The 16,354-nt window shown below is 44.4% G+C and overlaps 1 protein-coding gene across 7 annotated transcripts in view; it reads left to right on the top strand.

Annotated features, from left to right (window-relative positions):
• ITPRID1 (ITPR interacting domain containing 1) overlaps positions 1 to 16,354 on the top strand; it is a 462,385-nt gene that overhangs the window by 336,177 nt on the left and 109,854 nt on the right. The window lies entirely within an intron of this gene.

Genomic DNA, 16,354 nt, shown 5'->3' with positions numbered 1-16,354 from the left:
TTAAAAAAGGACAGTGCACTTGGGCCTGAATGCTGTTCGATCACATCCTCCTTTATATAACAGTGTGGCGGGGCAGGCGGCTGACATCAGTACCCACTTGGAGACTGTACACACCACTGTTACAAGAATGAGCCTTTAGAGACACCGTAGGCACACACACACACCCAACTTCTTATTTCAGAGCAAATGAGGAGACTGCTACAACAACAGGGATTGAGTGGGACACGTTTAAGGTGGTAATACATGGTCTATGTATTAAAACCTCATTCATTGTCAAATGCTTGTTGCTGTTTCTCGACCTTGAGAGTGCTATGCAAACCGTGATTGCAAGGAACGAGAATGAGGTTGTCCTCATTCATAGAGAACACAGGTAAATGGTGGATAATGCAGACTACATGGCTAGGCAGCACTCAGAGGGTGACAGGGCAGGAAGTGTATTAGCATGGCTCCTGTGATCAGAAGTCCCTACAATCCCAATAAACTCGATCAGGTCCTTGACAGGGAATGTTTTGAGCACACATTCAGATTTAAACCCTGTCTTTCTTGATTAGTATACCTTACTCTACCAAGCAGAGGTGGGGTAGGGGATCTTCTTGAATAGATTACCTATTCCTCGAATTGATACTGTACAGAGCCACACTCTGGACGAATCACTAACTGTTGATGGAAATGTATCATACTAGCATTCAGATAACACACAGTAAACCCTTCAGGATAGACAATCTGCCTGTCGAGTTCTTCTCCACAAACAGAATCACCCAAGTCCTGAAACTTCACCAGTTGTTTCACCAAACCAGGGAAGAAGGTGCTCTATCAATATCCATGTGGGAAGCACTGAGAGTAGTCATGCCCAAGCCAGATAGAAACCAATAGGAGGTAGGCTCCTACATGCTGTTTAAAATAAAATAAAGAATTAGAATTACAATCTTGGAAATGTCCTTGTAAACAGGTTACTGCTCTGCATCAACATGTTGGTACATCAAGACCAGAATGGGTTAATCCAGGGGAGAAACACGCTTATAAATCTTAAACTTCTCTTTGGCTTTGTGGGAAAAAATCTGTAGTTGATGCCTCAATGCATAGTATTTTCTTTTGATATTAAGAATGCTTTTGACACCTTAGGCTGGCCCTTTACGTTGGACATGTTGAGACTCATGGGACTGGGCCATAGATAATGCCATGGATAACCCTGCTCTACGCCAACCCAATAGCAGGGTAGACACAGGCAAAGAGATCTCAGCCACCTTCGAAATACGAAGGGGCACTAGGTATGTATGCCCACTATCACCAATCCTTTTTGCCATGGCAATGGAACCACTCACTGGCCTCTTCGGACAACAGGGTCCGCAATAGGGGATATTGAGTGGAACCCCTTGGGAGGTTGTATCCCTGTACGCAACCAATGCGATGGAGTATCTTAGAGACATAGACAGAGACCTCGCAAGTGTGATGGTAGCTTTAGAAGACTTTGGAAAAGCATCGGGGCTAAGGCTGAACTGGGCAAAGTTTTGCCTGTTCCTCATATGCAGACTTACACAACCAGAGTAAGAGAGGCTGCCTCGTTTGGCACTGGATTGGTGCCTTGATACCTTCCAGTACTATATGAAAATTTACCAAATGTTCCCGAAAGTAACCTCCGGGTGCCCCAGATGCACCCGGGGGATGTTTGGAGGAAGAATTCTACCATATAGTATAGGCTTACCCCAGTATTACACAATTCTGGACGGCGGTAGTATCGCACCTGACAGACATAACTGAACAAACACTACTTGTGGATTCCTTACAGTGTCTATTGGACATAATGGTGTGCATTTGTAAAACCAAGTATTCTATGAAATATATTGACCTGGTATATGTGTTGGCAAAGCAAAGCATAGCTCTGTCATGGAAGTCACTGGGTGCCCCCCTCGTACAACACTGGCTGCGTGTGCTGATCAAGTTGGCGACAGCACTCTCTACACATATTGGAGAGACGCACAGCCGTCGGACACCTGTGACACATATTTAGAAAACCTCACAGCTAAGATGGACAATAGGCCCCATGAGAGACAGACCTTCCCGTGTACCCCACGATCACTGTGACATGACCCATAATCCTCACCATACTTTACTTCATCCAACTGTCATGAAGGAGCACACCCTTCCTTCGACAGACACCCACAATAGTAGAGGCTTGCTCATCCCACCAGCAGAGATACTAGATCAACTCCATGGAATCAGAGTTACATAGTTCAAGCCCCAATTGGGCAATTCATAGCTTGGCAACGAGGGGCCTTTGCTGACAGGCATGCACCGATTTCTACTCCCAACAGGAGGGCAAAACGAGATGCACAGGGGGGTGAATAATACCGAAGGGGGTGACTTTTTGTTCAGTTGTGTAATTTTCTGTTGCGGTGATAGTTCCCCTTATCATATCTTACTCATACCTCTTGCATAAATATGCCTTCATGTATTATTACCTGGTTCTATGTGAAATATATGCATATGATAAATGTCAAAGATCCACTTGTATAAAAAAAAAGGTACCAGTTATGTTTTTGCATCTGAATTTCACCTACCAGGAACAGCTGCAATCTTGCACTTCTTGTGTATATTCTATTTTCCTTGTTAACGTTACTTCTCTCTTCTCTCATCCTCCTCTGTTCCTTACTACTTAAGATTGTGTTGCTCTTCACTCTCCACAAGCACTACTGCAAAGTTGTTTACAGACTGAACATTGCTCAGGGATCTGGGGTGTCTTTCGGTTCGAAGATATTAATGGGTTTGGTGTCTGTTGGAGACACTCTTTCTTAGGTTTCTTTTCCCATCTTACACTAGTAGGGTGTTCATTTCTGACTTCTGTTCTTGCCTGTTTTTTTCCTTTGGTGTGGGAGCCTCAGAGAGGGCTCATCTTAACTTGCTAGGAGATGCATGGAACTGATTGTCAATACATTCCTCCCATATGACTTTGGTCTACTGTACTCTCTGTGGGGCTGCTGAATGGGTATTTGCTTTTTGCATACCTCAAGAAATGAGGAATGGTACGAGGACGAAGGAAGCGGAGGTAATGCCTGGATTACTTACCATTTATCTTCATTACTACGATTGTTCCGTACTCGTCCCTTTACATACAAAAGCCCCATCCCACCCTGTTCCTTCATCTGACCCTTTTCCACCAGGGCTTAATGTAAAACAGGAAGGGATACAGAAGGGGAGGGATTTATGAAAGTTGTTTTACTTTAATGGAAATGCAAAGCAGCTTCGTAGTAGTGACTGGCACACACTCTCAAGTAGTAAGGAATGGGACGGGCAAGTAAGAATCTGAGTCATCAAGATTACCAGGAAGTAATCCAGGATTTTTGTAGATCTTGTGACAGACAGGTTTAGCTGTTTGGAAGACCTTATGTTTCTGCTACTGCAAAGACTACATGCAGATAAGAAGTAGTACAGCAAGAGGTATTTTTTTGTCAACCATTTGCTATCAAGTAGCTTTCAAGATTTTCCCATTGGTTGGCTTGGCTGCCATGGCATTTCTTTGAAGATTACATTGGGCTGGTACTGTGCCTGTGGGATCTCTCCTTACCATTTCTGCACCACCAATGTCCCTTCTTTATTGTGCCACTCCTAATAATTTGCTGACATGACAGCTTCCATCATGCTATCCCCACTGTTGTGCCCCCTCCTGATGGGGCACTTCTCTCCATGTTGACGCCTGGCAGGTTCTGTCTTGTTGCTCATATTGCTTGCCCTCTTACTCTCCTAGCTATATGCATGTACAACAGCTCTCATTTTGCTGCCTCTGCTGCAAGTAAATCAAAAATCGTAAATCATACGTTCTTATATAGCGCCTTTTCACCGTAAGGTCTCAAGGCGCTTGCTTTGGGAACCCGTCCTGGCTTTCCCTGCGAGATAACCCGTACTGGGCATCCCCAAGGTGAAGACCAGGCATCCCATCGCGGTGGGGCCGTAGTGGAGATTAAGCAAGCTATTGCCCAGAGTTGCAGAGTGTGAACCCATGATTCGAGTAGGCACCGAGGCGAGAATTACCGAGTCCGTGGACATTTTGAGCTCAAGAACCAGCCGCGTCGGAGATTGAACCCTGGTCCCGGGTCTGACCTCTGCATCAGGGTCTGCCTCCTCTAACCGGTGAGCCACACTTCTCCACCCTGATTCCCCTGTTCATACTTGCCAACCCAAGCCATTTTAAGTAATACCTCCTGCCTGTATATTTCACAGTGTAATGCTTCTGTTTTTTGTGTGATTTGTGTAAGGGTAAGCATATGCCACTTTTTATTGGAATACTTATCCATTGAACTTGGCGTTAAAGAATTGGATACCTGCTGAAATTGAATGTGGTTGAACTGTAAAATGCTCTGACACCCAAATTGTGGGTATTGTTCGTGCATAGTAAACACTGAAAAAATAAATACAAATAAATATGAGCCCCTCCGGCTTCTAAATGACTGCATATTAGTCCAGCATCGTGTCTCTCTCTCTCTCTTTCACAGGGACAGAATATGATCCTATGCAAGCTGTCTCTGGGTTGCTACTGTATCTATGAACAAGATTTGAGGTGTCCTCAACACTGTGGAGTCATCAGTGACGTGAATACTGAAAACCTAATTTTAAAATAGTGTCACGTCAATACAGGCATTGTTTTGCGCCACTGATACCATGATTCTCAGGAAGCTATGTGTGACAACCGGATGTATGACATTACAACGCCAGCTTTTACATCGCATGCCTTTACAACGAAAGTATTACAACGCAGTCCATTACAACGCATAGTGCTTTCGGGTGCTGGATAGTGAATAGTTTAATTTACTATTCCAACTCCAGTCCCCGTGGACACTAGGGAAGGTTATTGGATAGTAAATTAACCTATTCCCTATCCTAGAGCGCCCCCCAGAGCAATGCGTTGTAATAGTTTGCGTTGTAATGGTTGCGTTGTAAAGGCTCTGCGATGTAAAAGTTGCGTTGTAAAGGTTGTTTACCGTGGCAACCACATTGGACTAAACTATACATTTATAACTCTAACAGGATTATCAGTGGTTTGAAACACATTGGAATATCCTTGGAAAGGGCAACATGGAAAATTGAAAGAAAATAAATTATAGGAGTGAAGGAACATTTTATGAAAATGGTGGTGCAAGTGATATTGCTTTTCTGGACAACTTTTATCATCCATGGATTTTTAGACATTTTATAGGGGTGTTACTGAAAAGCAGAATTCGGCACCATATTTTCAAAATGTTCTTGCTTCATATGAACTTCCAATACTCATAGGAATGGTCAGCCTTACTTGGCTGATAATTAAAGTATTGAGTATTTCATGAGCACCACTCCAGCATCTGTGTGTTTTTATCAACATACTGCTCTAAAATGTCCTGTTTGACCCAATTTTGTCAAACATTTCTTGGATGTTGATCTCCACCAAAACCATTTTGGGTAATTCAGTCTCGCTCGCTTGAGCTTGGTGCACCCACCACTTTTAAAGCTGAACCCCTGTATATCATATTGTTCTGCGATATTATTTTCAGGTGAAAGGTAATGTAAAGCCATTTCCAGTGCTGCCAGTACCGTAATTAACTGTTGTCAAACCTGAAAATCACAACCTCTTTTTAGTTACAGAAAGTTGGTAAGTATGAAGCAGTTCTCCTATCTCCAGCCTGGCTGCCGTTACCAGGCATGATGGCTGTCATGTACCAGCCCCTCCTTCAGCGCAGTTGTGTCAGGGTGTATATTTGCTCAGCACTAGCGCATTTAATTCTTTCCTAGAAATCTGTTTCATTTAGTTGCATGTACCTTGTTGCTGAACTACTTGTTCTCCTTGGGTAGTAATACTTGTTGCCAAGTGAGTTTATGGGGCCTCTGTTTCTCTTTACAGGTTCTTAAGTTCTCAAATGGCCTCTCAATCATCATGGTTTTCCATTAGTGCCTACTTTATTGGTTGCTCAACCTGTGGGCCTAATTCCCTTCTTTTGACCTACAGAATACTGTCTGAGTTTCATAAGTGGTTTCCAGCTAAAGTCTTTAGGCCTTCTCTCAATCTTTTATTCAAGATACCTTGTTACCTTATACCATATAGTCTTCCCCCAATGCGCATATGGCTCTAGCAACCATTTTATTGGCCCTGGGTGCATTCGTATTCAATACACCTGTTGCAAAGTAATCCTGTGCCCTGGGCACCCTCCAACTTTTTGCTGACTGATATTGGTGGTAACTGACTCTGACTGACCCTGGGCTGTGCCTAACCAGGCCCAGGGCCAGTGCTATGCTGAAAGAGACACATTAGAATACAGTTAAAACACCTACATATACTAGGATGCACAATGGTATGGTGGGGTACTCCTGTGATTGGCTTGACCTACCCTATAAGCCACTAGTATATAATAGGGCAAGGGGATTGATACTATCTAAAAGTCCCCAGTACCCTAGGGCATGACGGTTTAGAGGCCAGCAGCTCTTTTTGCACTTGCATATGTGCACTGCTGAAGCCTGAGGTCAGTTTAAAAGCAGCCCTGGGTGCTAGGACTGCTTTTAACAAGTAAATGTTGCCCAAACTCGACTTTGGCACACTTTAAAAAGGATAACCTACAAAGGTTTGGCATTTTAGGAACCCCTAGGGTCCCCCCCAGGTGTCCCAGGGGTGGGGGCAGTTATCTATAAGGTACACCCTTATAAAATGAGTGTTATATGCCCTGGGTTAAGTGAAATTTCACATTTCACTCCCCACATTGTGGTAAAGTGCTGCCAAAATTCGACTTTGATGCAAGGAGCACTGTGGAGGGAGGATCTGCAATATTTCTACAGATTCAGAACCCCTAAAGTCTCCCCTAGTTGCACATGGGATGGGGGTCCTGTAGAAATCAGTGAAGTACTTATAAAATATGTTTTTATAAGCCCTAGTGCTGGAAAAATGGGCCAAGTCACTTTCCCCATTGCAAATCCCAGGCCACATAAGTTAACATGACAAGAGGTTAGTAACTAATAACTCTTGATTAGGGCTCCCGGTTTTATGGTATTTATTTTTTTGCCATTTCCGTCTGTATTTATCCATATTTATTTTTCGGGCATTTTTTCTGTATTTATCCACATTTATTTTTGCCGCAAGCAAAAGACGACACTACAGCTAGTATTTTTCCACATTTATTTAATTTGACAATGCACACATGCGCTCAGTTGTTATTGGTCAACACTATACATTCATCTGAAAACAACCTTTGCCATTTGCAAAATGTCCCAAATATGCTTAAAAGTGCTATCACAAGCCGTTTGTCTCAGAGCCTTGCAGTTTCTGTCATTGGCAGAGTGCCACATCCTCTCCCCCACTGAGCACCACACAGCCCCACTGAGAGAAACTCACACTGCCCTCAGCTGCCTGAAAGAAGTGAAAAGATGCCTCTCTTAAGTATGTGTGAAGTGATTACAGGTGTGAGCCTTTGTTTCCCATCTGTGGCATTTGCTTCTAGGTGTGAGGCTCCTGGCTGCTCACACCCAGTCAGGAGACTCGAACAGATGGAGGCCTGATGACCCCTCAGAATAGGCCATTGTTATGGGCCGAGCAGGAGTCAGAATAATTATTAATGGAGACGCTTTTATGGGCAGTGATAAATAGTAATATCTTCCCTCTGACACCCCGGGCCTCCCCTTTTCCTATGAGATGATTTAGGAATTCAGAGCTGAAAACTGAGACTGGTCTTTTGCCGAGCTGACTTTGAGCTCGTCCGCCCGGCAAAAACTCAGCAGGGTCCCCCACAAGCAGCTTTAGAGAATGTAAATGTGGATCAGCGCCGCCGCTTGCAGTGACACACACACGAGACTCATTAGAAATCAAGTCGACCCACAGCAATAAAGAGAAGGTGCGTGTGTCTTGTGTTTTTGTATTAAAATAAAAATGAAAACAGACAAACTCAATTATTTTTAATTTACACTGACTATCCCAATGCCAACCCAGGGGGTGAAATTGACGGGGCGGAGCCCCGACGCCCTCACACAAAAACCGCCACTGTCTCTGTGCCTAATGCGGGGGTGCACTCGAGTAACGGTGCTGGCCCCCACTGATGTTAAAAGGTGGATTTGCGGGGGGAAAGAAAGAGGGATCCCTGCCCTGTGATTTAAAAGATAGATTCCTTGCTTTTGATTCCCGGCTCCGGCTCGGCCCTCTGGGGACAGAAGAAGGTACTGCAGGCTGGGTTCACAGGTGGCACGTCTCAGGGTTTAGGGGCAAGGGGCGACGTCACGAATCCCTTGTGGCCGGCGATTCTGGTCTTTCAAAGACCTGTGAAGTACTCGGGTGCGTCTCAGCCCGGGCTGATGCCTCTTAACCCTCTAAGGAGGGGGAGACACCAGACGCCAGCACAGCAAAATTTACTCGTATTTTCCCGTTTATATATATAAATACAGACAAAGGAAAACTTGTTTTCCGTCTGTATTTATATGTATAAATCCGTAAAAACGGAAAACCGGGAGCCCTACTCTTGATAGGAACAGGCTAGAAATACCATTCCAACACTTCCTAGGATATTATTAATAAATCCAACAATATTGTATTGTTGAATTTCTCCTAAAGTGTACATGTAGGAAGTTATAAGAAGTTCTTGTTTGTAAGTCCAACTTCAGCCTTCCGGAGGTCTGCCCTGATTTGTCAGAGTTAAGTGGATTAGCCAGGCTGCCTTGAAGAGGTGATAAAGAGCCTGTGGTGTTAACCAGCTCTGCTGGGGGGGGGGGGGGCAGTGTGCTGCTACACAGGAATGCCAGAACAGAGGGAGGAGTCATAAACCATGGTCTTCAAAGGTGGGGTGGAGGGATGGCCACAGTGTCAGTTTCCACTCCACACTTTTGACCCCAACCAGACCTGGGATTAGGGAAGGTGTGTGCCGATGGTAAGGGGAGAGTCTATAGAAATAAGCCATCCTAGGGGGGTGTTTAGCCAGCTCTTGATTCTCTGCTGGATAATCCGCCATTATGAATTTGGAAGATCTGGTGTACTCTGTGACAAAATAATGCCACACTCTGCAGGATGTGGTCATATTTTGGGGAGTTGGCCTGCTCCCATTGGTCAGCAGTGAGCTCCTGCTTGACCCAGAGAACTGAGGGGCGGAGCCTCTCAGATCTGCTGCTTGAAACTTAAGAAAGCAAAGTGTTGCCATGCTGAGAATTTTGAAGTGCAATTTCTAAGGCCTGCCCTCTAAAGACTGCACCATCTGAAACTATAGCCCTGTGGACTACCTTGCTGTAAAAGAACTAAAGAGTGAACTCCCTGTAAGCTACAGGTTAACAAAGATCACCTGTTCATCCCAAACAATTTCTAGCCTGGAGTACCAGTGGATTTGTAAGGGTTTTGTTCAAGTGGATTGCGAAATTGAAGTTTCACACTTTCAAGGACCCTCTTGAAGATTCCAGAACCCTGGATTGTGTGTTGGATACTTTGGGACCCGCAAGCAGAACTTCAGGAAGGAATTCTAACTGGACCCAGCCTGCTGGAGAAGGATACCTAAGAGTGGTGAGAAATTCTCCAGAACAATTTCTAAAGATGGGTCTCTGTCAGAGAAAACGAAATGACTAAAAGGGGAACTGTTGGTTTCTAAGCACTCAAACTTGACTAATTCATCCCTGCAGTGTATTTTTTTGCTTTATTGTAATTTAAAAGATAAAATATATTACCTATTTTTATAAATTGGTGTTAGATTTTTATTTTGTGTTGGGTCTTAAATATTTACTGAAGTGGTGTTTTTAAATGCTTTACATACCTGTCTTTGAAGTGAAGCCTGACTGCTTGCAGCCACATTACCAAGGGTTGAGCGTAGGAATAATTTTCTAAGACCTATTCTGATCCCTATACTGTGTTAGTGGCCTTATTGCCAATGGCAGTCTTACATTTGCCCCTACCAATAATCCACTTTCCAACACCATCTGTCTCCAGTCTCAACTGAAAGCCCTGACAGACAATTATTGATTAAAAAATCTCAACCAATTCGTTTTGCCAGTGCCTGCAGGGCCAGCTCTAGTGATGATGGGGCCCCGTGTGACATTGTGTTTTGGCATCCCTCCCCATGACCTCCTTCTCCAGAAATTCCCTCGCTACCACTCTCCAACACTGCACCTCATCTCTAAAGCCTCACTCTGACAAGCATTTAATTTTTTTATAGCGCTACTCATAGTTAACTGACACTCAGTTCTGTAATCTGCATGGTACACGTTCTTTGCAGCAGGCACATTAACCCTCAGCGATACTTTACGGCGAGTCTAAACTGCCACTAGACAAAATTCTGATTTCTCATCAATAGGAACATTAATCACCAGAGTTATCCTGACATTTTTATTGTTTCCTGAAAACTGCTGAATGCACAAGGAAGTGCATGTGCTTTTGAAACAAAAGTTATTATTTGGGCAAGCAGAGTGTCTTTTTGAAAGATTCATTATAGCTTAAAATGTTCCATATATTGGCTAGAGTGCCATTCTAGTGAGAATTAATTATATTTTCTAGGCCTAAAAAATCACAGCTAACTAAATAGGCGATGCTTAAAGTCTCAGTAGCCTTTTATACCAGTGACTGTGGATCTTTGGAGACAAAATGAGATTACAGGTGTGAACTAAATGTTTTATGTTTGCAGATGCTTTTCTCCAGATATTAGATTGGAATAATAATTCCCTGCGTCTTACATAGACCTCTGTCTAGAACAGATTAAATTGTATGTTTTGAAGGAAAACACTATCACTGCAATTGGTAGCTGATTTGACATCTTAGAAGGAAGCAGGCATTGGCAAAGCCAACTTGTTAAGCGTTTTTGCAACGCAGTCGTGAACCAATATATTTAGTTTTTCCTAGGAGACATGCTTGCATGCTTGTTAGAGGCTTTCAGCCTGATTTAGAGTTTGGTGAATGGGTTACTCTGTCACAAATGGGATGGATATGTCTGTCTTATTGTAAATTCATTACATCATAAGGCATTTGTTATAAGGCGGACAGGCTATCTGTCACGATGTGAAGGAGCAACCTGTTTGCCAAACTCTAAATCAGGCCGTTTGTGTGTGTTGCTCCCATCTGTCCCAGGAAGAAAATACTTTAACGTCTTCCACGCTCGTGACGGAACCGTTCCGTCACGAGCCACGGGTGGGCTGTGCTGGTGACAGAACGGTTCCGTCACGGCCCTGCCGCCGCGCCTGCGCGGCGCGAATTCCGCACCTGCGCTAACGTTCTGAAGAACGGGCGGGGCCATGACGAAACCGTTCCGTCACAAGCACAGCTCACGCGCGAGCCGTGGCGGAGCGGTTCCGTCACAAGCACGGAACCGCCACGCGGCTGCCCCACCCCCTTAGCGCTGCGGCGGAATAGCCACCGCAGCGAAGGGGATAATGGAGCAACATTTTAGACTACAGCAATATGGAACTGGGAGTAGGTGCCCTTTATTGGACAAACTGCCATTATCTATTAATTTGAGAACTTTTAAAAAGCACAAACATGACCCATCAGGGTATCAGGGCGATATACAGAGAAACAGACGTGATAAACAAGTATAGATATAAATAGTGACTACTGTACATATAAGAGGTTAGGCATACAACATGAGCAACAAAACACAACAAGAAATATTGTAGAAATTAAGTAACAACATTGTATAGTAGAGTGGGAGTCCAGGGCTGTATAGACAACATAATAGTCAATTTGAATGGCTGTAGGTCTATTGTTGAAGGCAATTATTCTATTTAGGGGCATCCATTTGACTTCTTTTTTGAACGAGGAGGTTGAAGGGTTATATTTGGTTTCAGGAGGAAGTGCGTTACATATTCTCGGGGTAAGACCATAGAAAGAGCGGTTACACGTTTTCTTCTTTTTGTATTTTTGTGGTTTTACCAGTGGAGCGTTAGAACATCTTAAGGACTGACTCATACTGGAGAGTTTGAGTTTTTTTGACAAGGAAACAGGAGTTTTATAATGAAGAACTTTGTATGTGAAGCAGGCTATCTTGAACTGAATCCCTGCTTCGAGAGAGAGCCAATTGAGTTGTACAAGATCTGGTGTGATGTGGTCACGTTTTCTTGATCCTGTGATGAGTCTTGCAGTTGAGTTCAATGTAGCCCATCGGAAGAGTAAAGTTGTATACTCAAAGAGAAGAGGTGAACTTAAAGTATAAATGCAGTAAAATATTTTGTTGTAGTTGTTTTTGGCATTATCCCGTCATGTCCCTTGCATCTTTATGAAAGGTTATGTGTGTTTGCATGTCTTTACTATGTCAAGATGTAAATCCTGCAACATGTTATCATGGCAGCAAACTAAAACAGAGGACCTTCAACCATGAATAGCCATAGTCTTATCACAAAGACAGAACATACTTCATAAACACCATAAACCAGCCATTAAAATGTTATCATGTCTGTGAAGTAAATACATTTGAAAATGCACAGTGGCTTGCAAGCTACATGTCATGATGCTTCGGCAGTCTAACAAAAAGAATACTTAATCCATTTACCGAAAAACAGTGGGAACACAAATGGAACAATGTAATCATACACAAAATGCAATGGGCTTGATGGACAGCCCACTCAAGAAATGGCAAATTCATCATGCCCTTGTATTGCCAGTTCAAAAACACCACAAAAACAAATGCAATCGATTATTTTTGACAGTATGTGTCTATTCCTATTAACTGCTTCACTGTGTTTCTATACTGATTTGTAGTGTGTGTTGCTTATATGGGCTTCAATTGGTGTATCTCCCAACTTTCTCAGTCTCGTCAGGTTTTCCATATGGATTCTTGTCTGTGCATGCTTCTTTATTTTATCCGACAAATGCTTCAAGTCTGTTACTCCATTTTTTGTCCAAGGAAGGTCACTACCAAATAGCAAGCAGGGGAAGAAGAACAGAGAACTTGTTGAAGTACATCCTGTAAACCAATCACCTTATGTGTACCAGGTGCTTGAGAATGTAAATCTGTAAGTCTTCCTTCTGTCTTGGTCACTTTGTTGTCGTTTTAGGTCTGGCCGGTAAAGTTCTAATTGTTTTACAATTCGTTTCTCTTCATGTTTAAGTCCAATGTTTGACTTTGCAAATAGCTGCTCTACTACATTCATGGTGCCTTACCAACATTAAAATTATCTGTCAATAATCAAAGGACAACGTATAAGGTTTGGTACAAAAACTTAATATTTCTGTATAAATGCATGTCAGGTGCATTATCGCAATATATCTCCAACAGATCCCCTTTAAACAATATGGCTGTTAAAAATATAGCCTGTCGCCTCGGTATGCCATTCTGGTTGCTGAATGACCTGAGGCAGACATATATCTAAAGCCAGAGGTGAGGGTCTATAACGGGGAAAGGGAGAGGGCCTTTAACAAACAGTATAGTGCAAGGCTGCTGGGCTATAAGGCAATTACATTCCATCCACTGAGGGTAGAATGTTCCAACTTAAAAAGGGGTTAACTCAAAGACAAACATTAGAATGTTGGAACAGAAGGCTTACATCAGCCATTATAATCCCTGATTCAATTCCTTTTTTTCAATGGAGCTCCCAACATTCAAATCTATTTTTAAATGTTGACTGCACAGTCCCATGCCTCAAAATGATACGGATGGGCACCCACCCCACCCACCATGTAGACTACATACATGCCCCTTAACTACCATGTAAAAATAAAGTAGCATCAGTTCCTTACCTTAAATGCAGGTTGTGCTGTTTTATAGGTGGTGCAAGAGCAGCAAATGTCCTCTTGTTCTTTGCCCAAAAATTAGGTAAAGTTTCTCAGGCTTTACCAGATTCTGAAAGAAAATAGAATATCATTTGTAATGGTATGGGTGCCGCTCGTAGGCTGGGACTGTGTGTGCTGTGCTGTTTGCCATCGGAGCGCCTTTTGACATTGCCTGCCACTGCTGATGTCTGGGGAACAGGAACTTCGCCCGTGAGGAGGAGGAGACCAGGGACTCGGGACTGCGAAGTCCAGCGGGCCTTGCACCAACACTATTGGCCGCAGCTGGGGCCTCTTCCCGAGCCCGCCCACTGACCGCACATTACGCCTCGCGGCCCCCGCTTCGCAGGAGCCGCTCGTAGGCTGGGTCTGTGTGTGCTGTGCTGTTTGCCATCGGAGCGCCTTTTGACATTGCCTGCCACTGCTGATATCTGGGGAACAGGAACTTCGCCCGTGAGGAGGAGGAGACCAGAGACTCGGACTGCAAGGTCCAGCGGGCCTTGCACCAACACTATTGGCCGCAGCTGGGGCCTCTTCCCGAGCCCGCCCACTGACCGCACATTACGCCTCGCGGCCCCCGCTTTGTGGGAGCCGCTCGTAGGCTGGGACTGTGTGTGCTGTGCTGTTTGCCATCGGAGCGCCTTTTGACATTGCCTGCCACTGCTGATATCTGGGGAACAGGAACTTCGCCCGTGAGGAGGAGGAGACCAGGGACTCGGGACTGCGAGGTCCAGTGGGCCTTGCACCATCACTATTGGCCGCAGCTGGGGCCTCTTCCCGAGCCCTCCCACTGACCACACATTACGTCTTGCGGCCCCCGCTTCGCGGGAGCCGCTCGTAGGCTGGGACTGTGTGTGCTGTGCTGTTTGCCATCGGAGCGCCTTTTGACATTGCCTGCCACTGCTGATATCTGGGGAACAGGAACTTCGCCCGTGAGGAGGAGGAGACCAGGGACTCGGGACTGCGAGGTCCAGTGGGCCTTGCACCAACACTATTGGCCGCAGCTGGGGCCTCTTCCCAAGCCCTCCCATTAACTATTTAAGATACGGCCAATCACGCGCACGCGGGACGTGCGCGGGACGAAGACCGGCGCGAAGCCCGGGCCAAGGGCGGGTCCGTTTGTGCCCGTTAGTGACTAATAGAGACTGGACTGGGCCAGGTCCCTAAAAACACATCGTGCCTGTAAGTAATTTTACGAGTATATTAACGTGCCTCTCACCTATTACTACTAGAGAGGCAGTCTTCTATATTCGTTTGGGGTTCTTTCAGCACAATGTCTACTCGAGGCACAAGGAGTAAAACTGCAGCGGGTGGGGAAAAATTGATTGGGCCAATTGATAACTTCTTAACAAAGGCAAACTCCTTTATTGACCAGGAGATAACTCAGTTACAACGAAGAGTTTCACAAGATCTTGCATTGGCAAGAAGATCGTCTCTGGGTCTTATCTCAGCTGCAAAGACTCCTGATAAAGTGAAAAACAGAGCCCCCGTGCAGGCTGAAATCCATAGTGAACCGACTGAGGTAGACTTATCAGTATCACATGTTTTAACTGATTCCCAGCAAAGTCTTGCCTTGGAAAAAAACCCGGACCTCTGCTTGAATTTATTTACTGAAATCAGTGATAGTAGACAATCCTAGGGAATGCGGGAGGGTGCTATTCCAAAGAAAAAAACAAAAAAAACAAAGAACATTGAGAAATATAGTGTTACACAAAAAGTGATAGATAACACTAGAGAGGAACCCGACCAACTAGCACCTTCAGGCCAACCACACTCTGAATTGAATTTGACAATCGAGGATGTAAGACCTATGAGTCCCGAGGCTTCTGCTATTTTTGTGGCCGATAGCGATACTGATGAAGCCGAGGGGCGACTACTAACCAAATTAGATAAGCTATTTAAAATACATTTTTCCCCCTTTGAGGTTAGACTGTCCCGTGTGGAGAATTTGTTATCTGACTTACATTCTCTCATTAAAAATGGAACACCTAAAACGATACCTAAAAGAACGGTCGCTAAAGTAAACAGACCCCCTAAGCAATTAAGTAAAAATGTGGGGGGGACCCCTGTTAACACTAAAACCACATCTTCCACTGAATCACAGACAAGACCAAAGACTTCTGTAATTATAGACAACAATAAGGGAACTAACTCTAAGAATACCACTAATTACCCTCTTCAGGAAGTGAAGTCAAATGGGGCTTTGCCCCCACCTCCATCCAAAGCATGGTTTGGGGGAGGAGGGTTTGGCAAACCTATTGTAGATTTACCACCTGAGTCAGCCCCTTACGTGGTAGTGATGACAGGGGTCCCTGAGCTAGTAGACTATAAGGAAGAATCGAACTGGTCTTTGAAAAATAAGGTCACCCACTGGTTGAACATCAACAGACCGCCACCACCAAATCATTCTAGTTGGATTTTAACGGTCCGTAGGGTACATTGGATAGGGAAGGAAATGAAAACAACCCAGGGCGACTGTATTGTGATAAATTTTGAGGATCCTTATATGGTAGAATATATATGTTCCTGGGACTTGCATGGAGGAAATGAAGGGATTGAGACTAAATGTCTCTCTTTCTTCTATCCCCCCACTTGGCGTCCTGGTTCTGACTATGATGCCTATGAGGGAAACTGGCGCAGAGTAGGCAGACGAAATTGGGGGGGGAGATTGGGGGGACTGGAGTG

Source organism: Lissotriton helveticus, chromosome 4_1 (assembly GCF_964261635.1).
Source record: "Lissotriton helveticus chromosome 4_1, aLisHel1.1, whole genome shotgun sequence".
In the NCBI taxonomy this organism is placed as follows: domain Eukaryota; kingdom Metazoa; phylum Chordata; class Amphibia; order Caudata; family Salamandridae; genus Lissotriton; species Lissotriton helveticus.
Note: the sequence above shows the minus strand (reverse complement) of the source record. Positions and strands in the feature narration are given on the sequence as shown.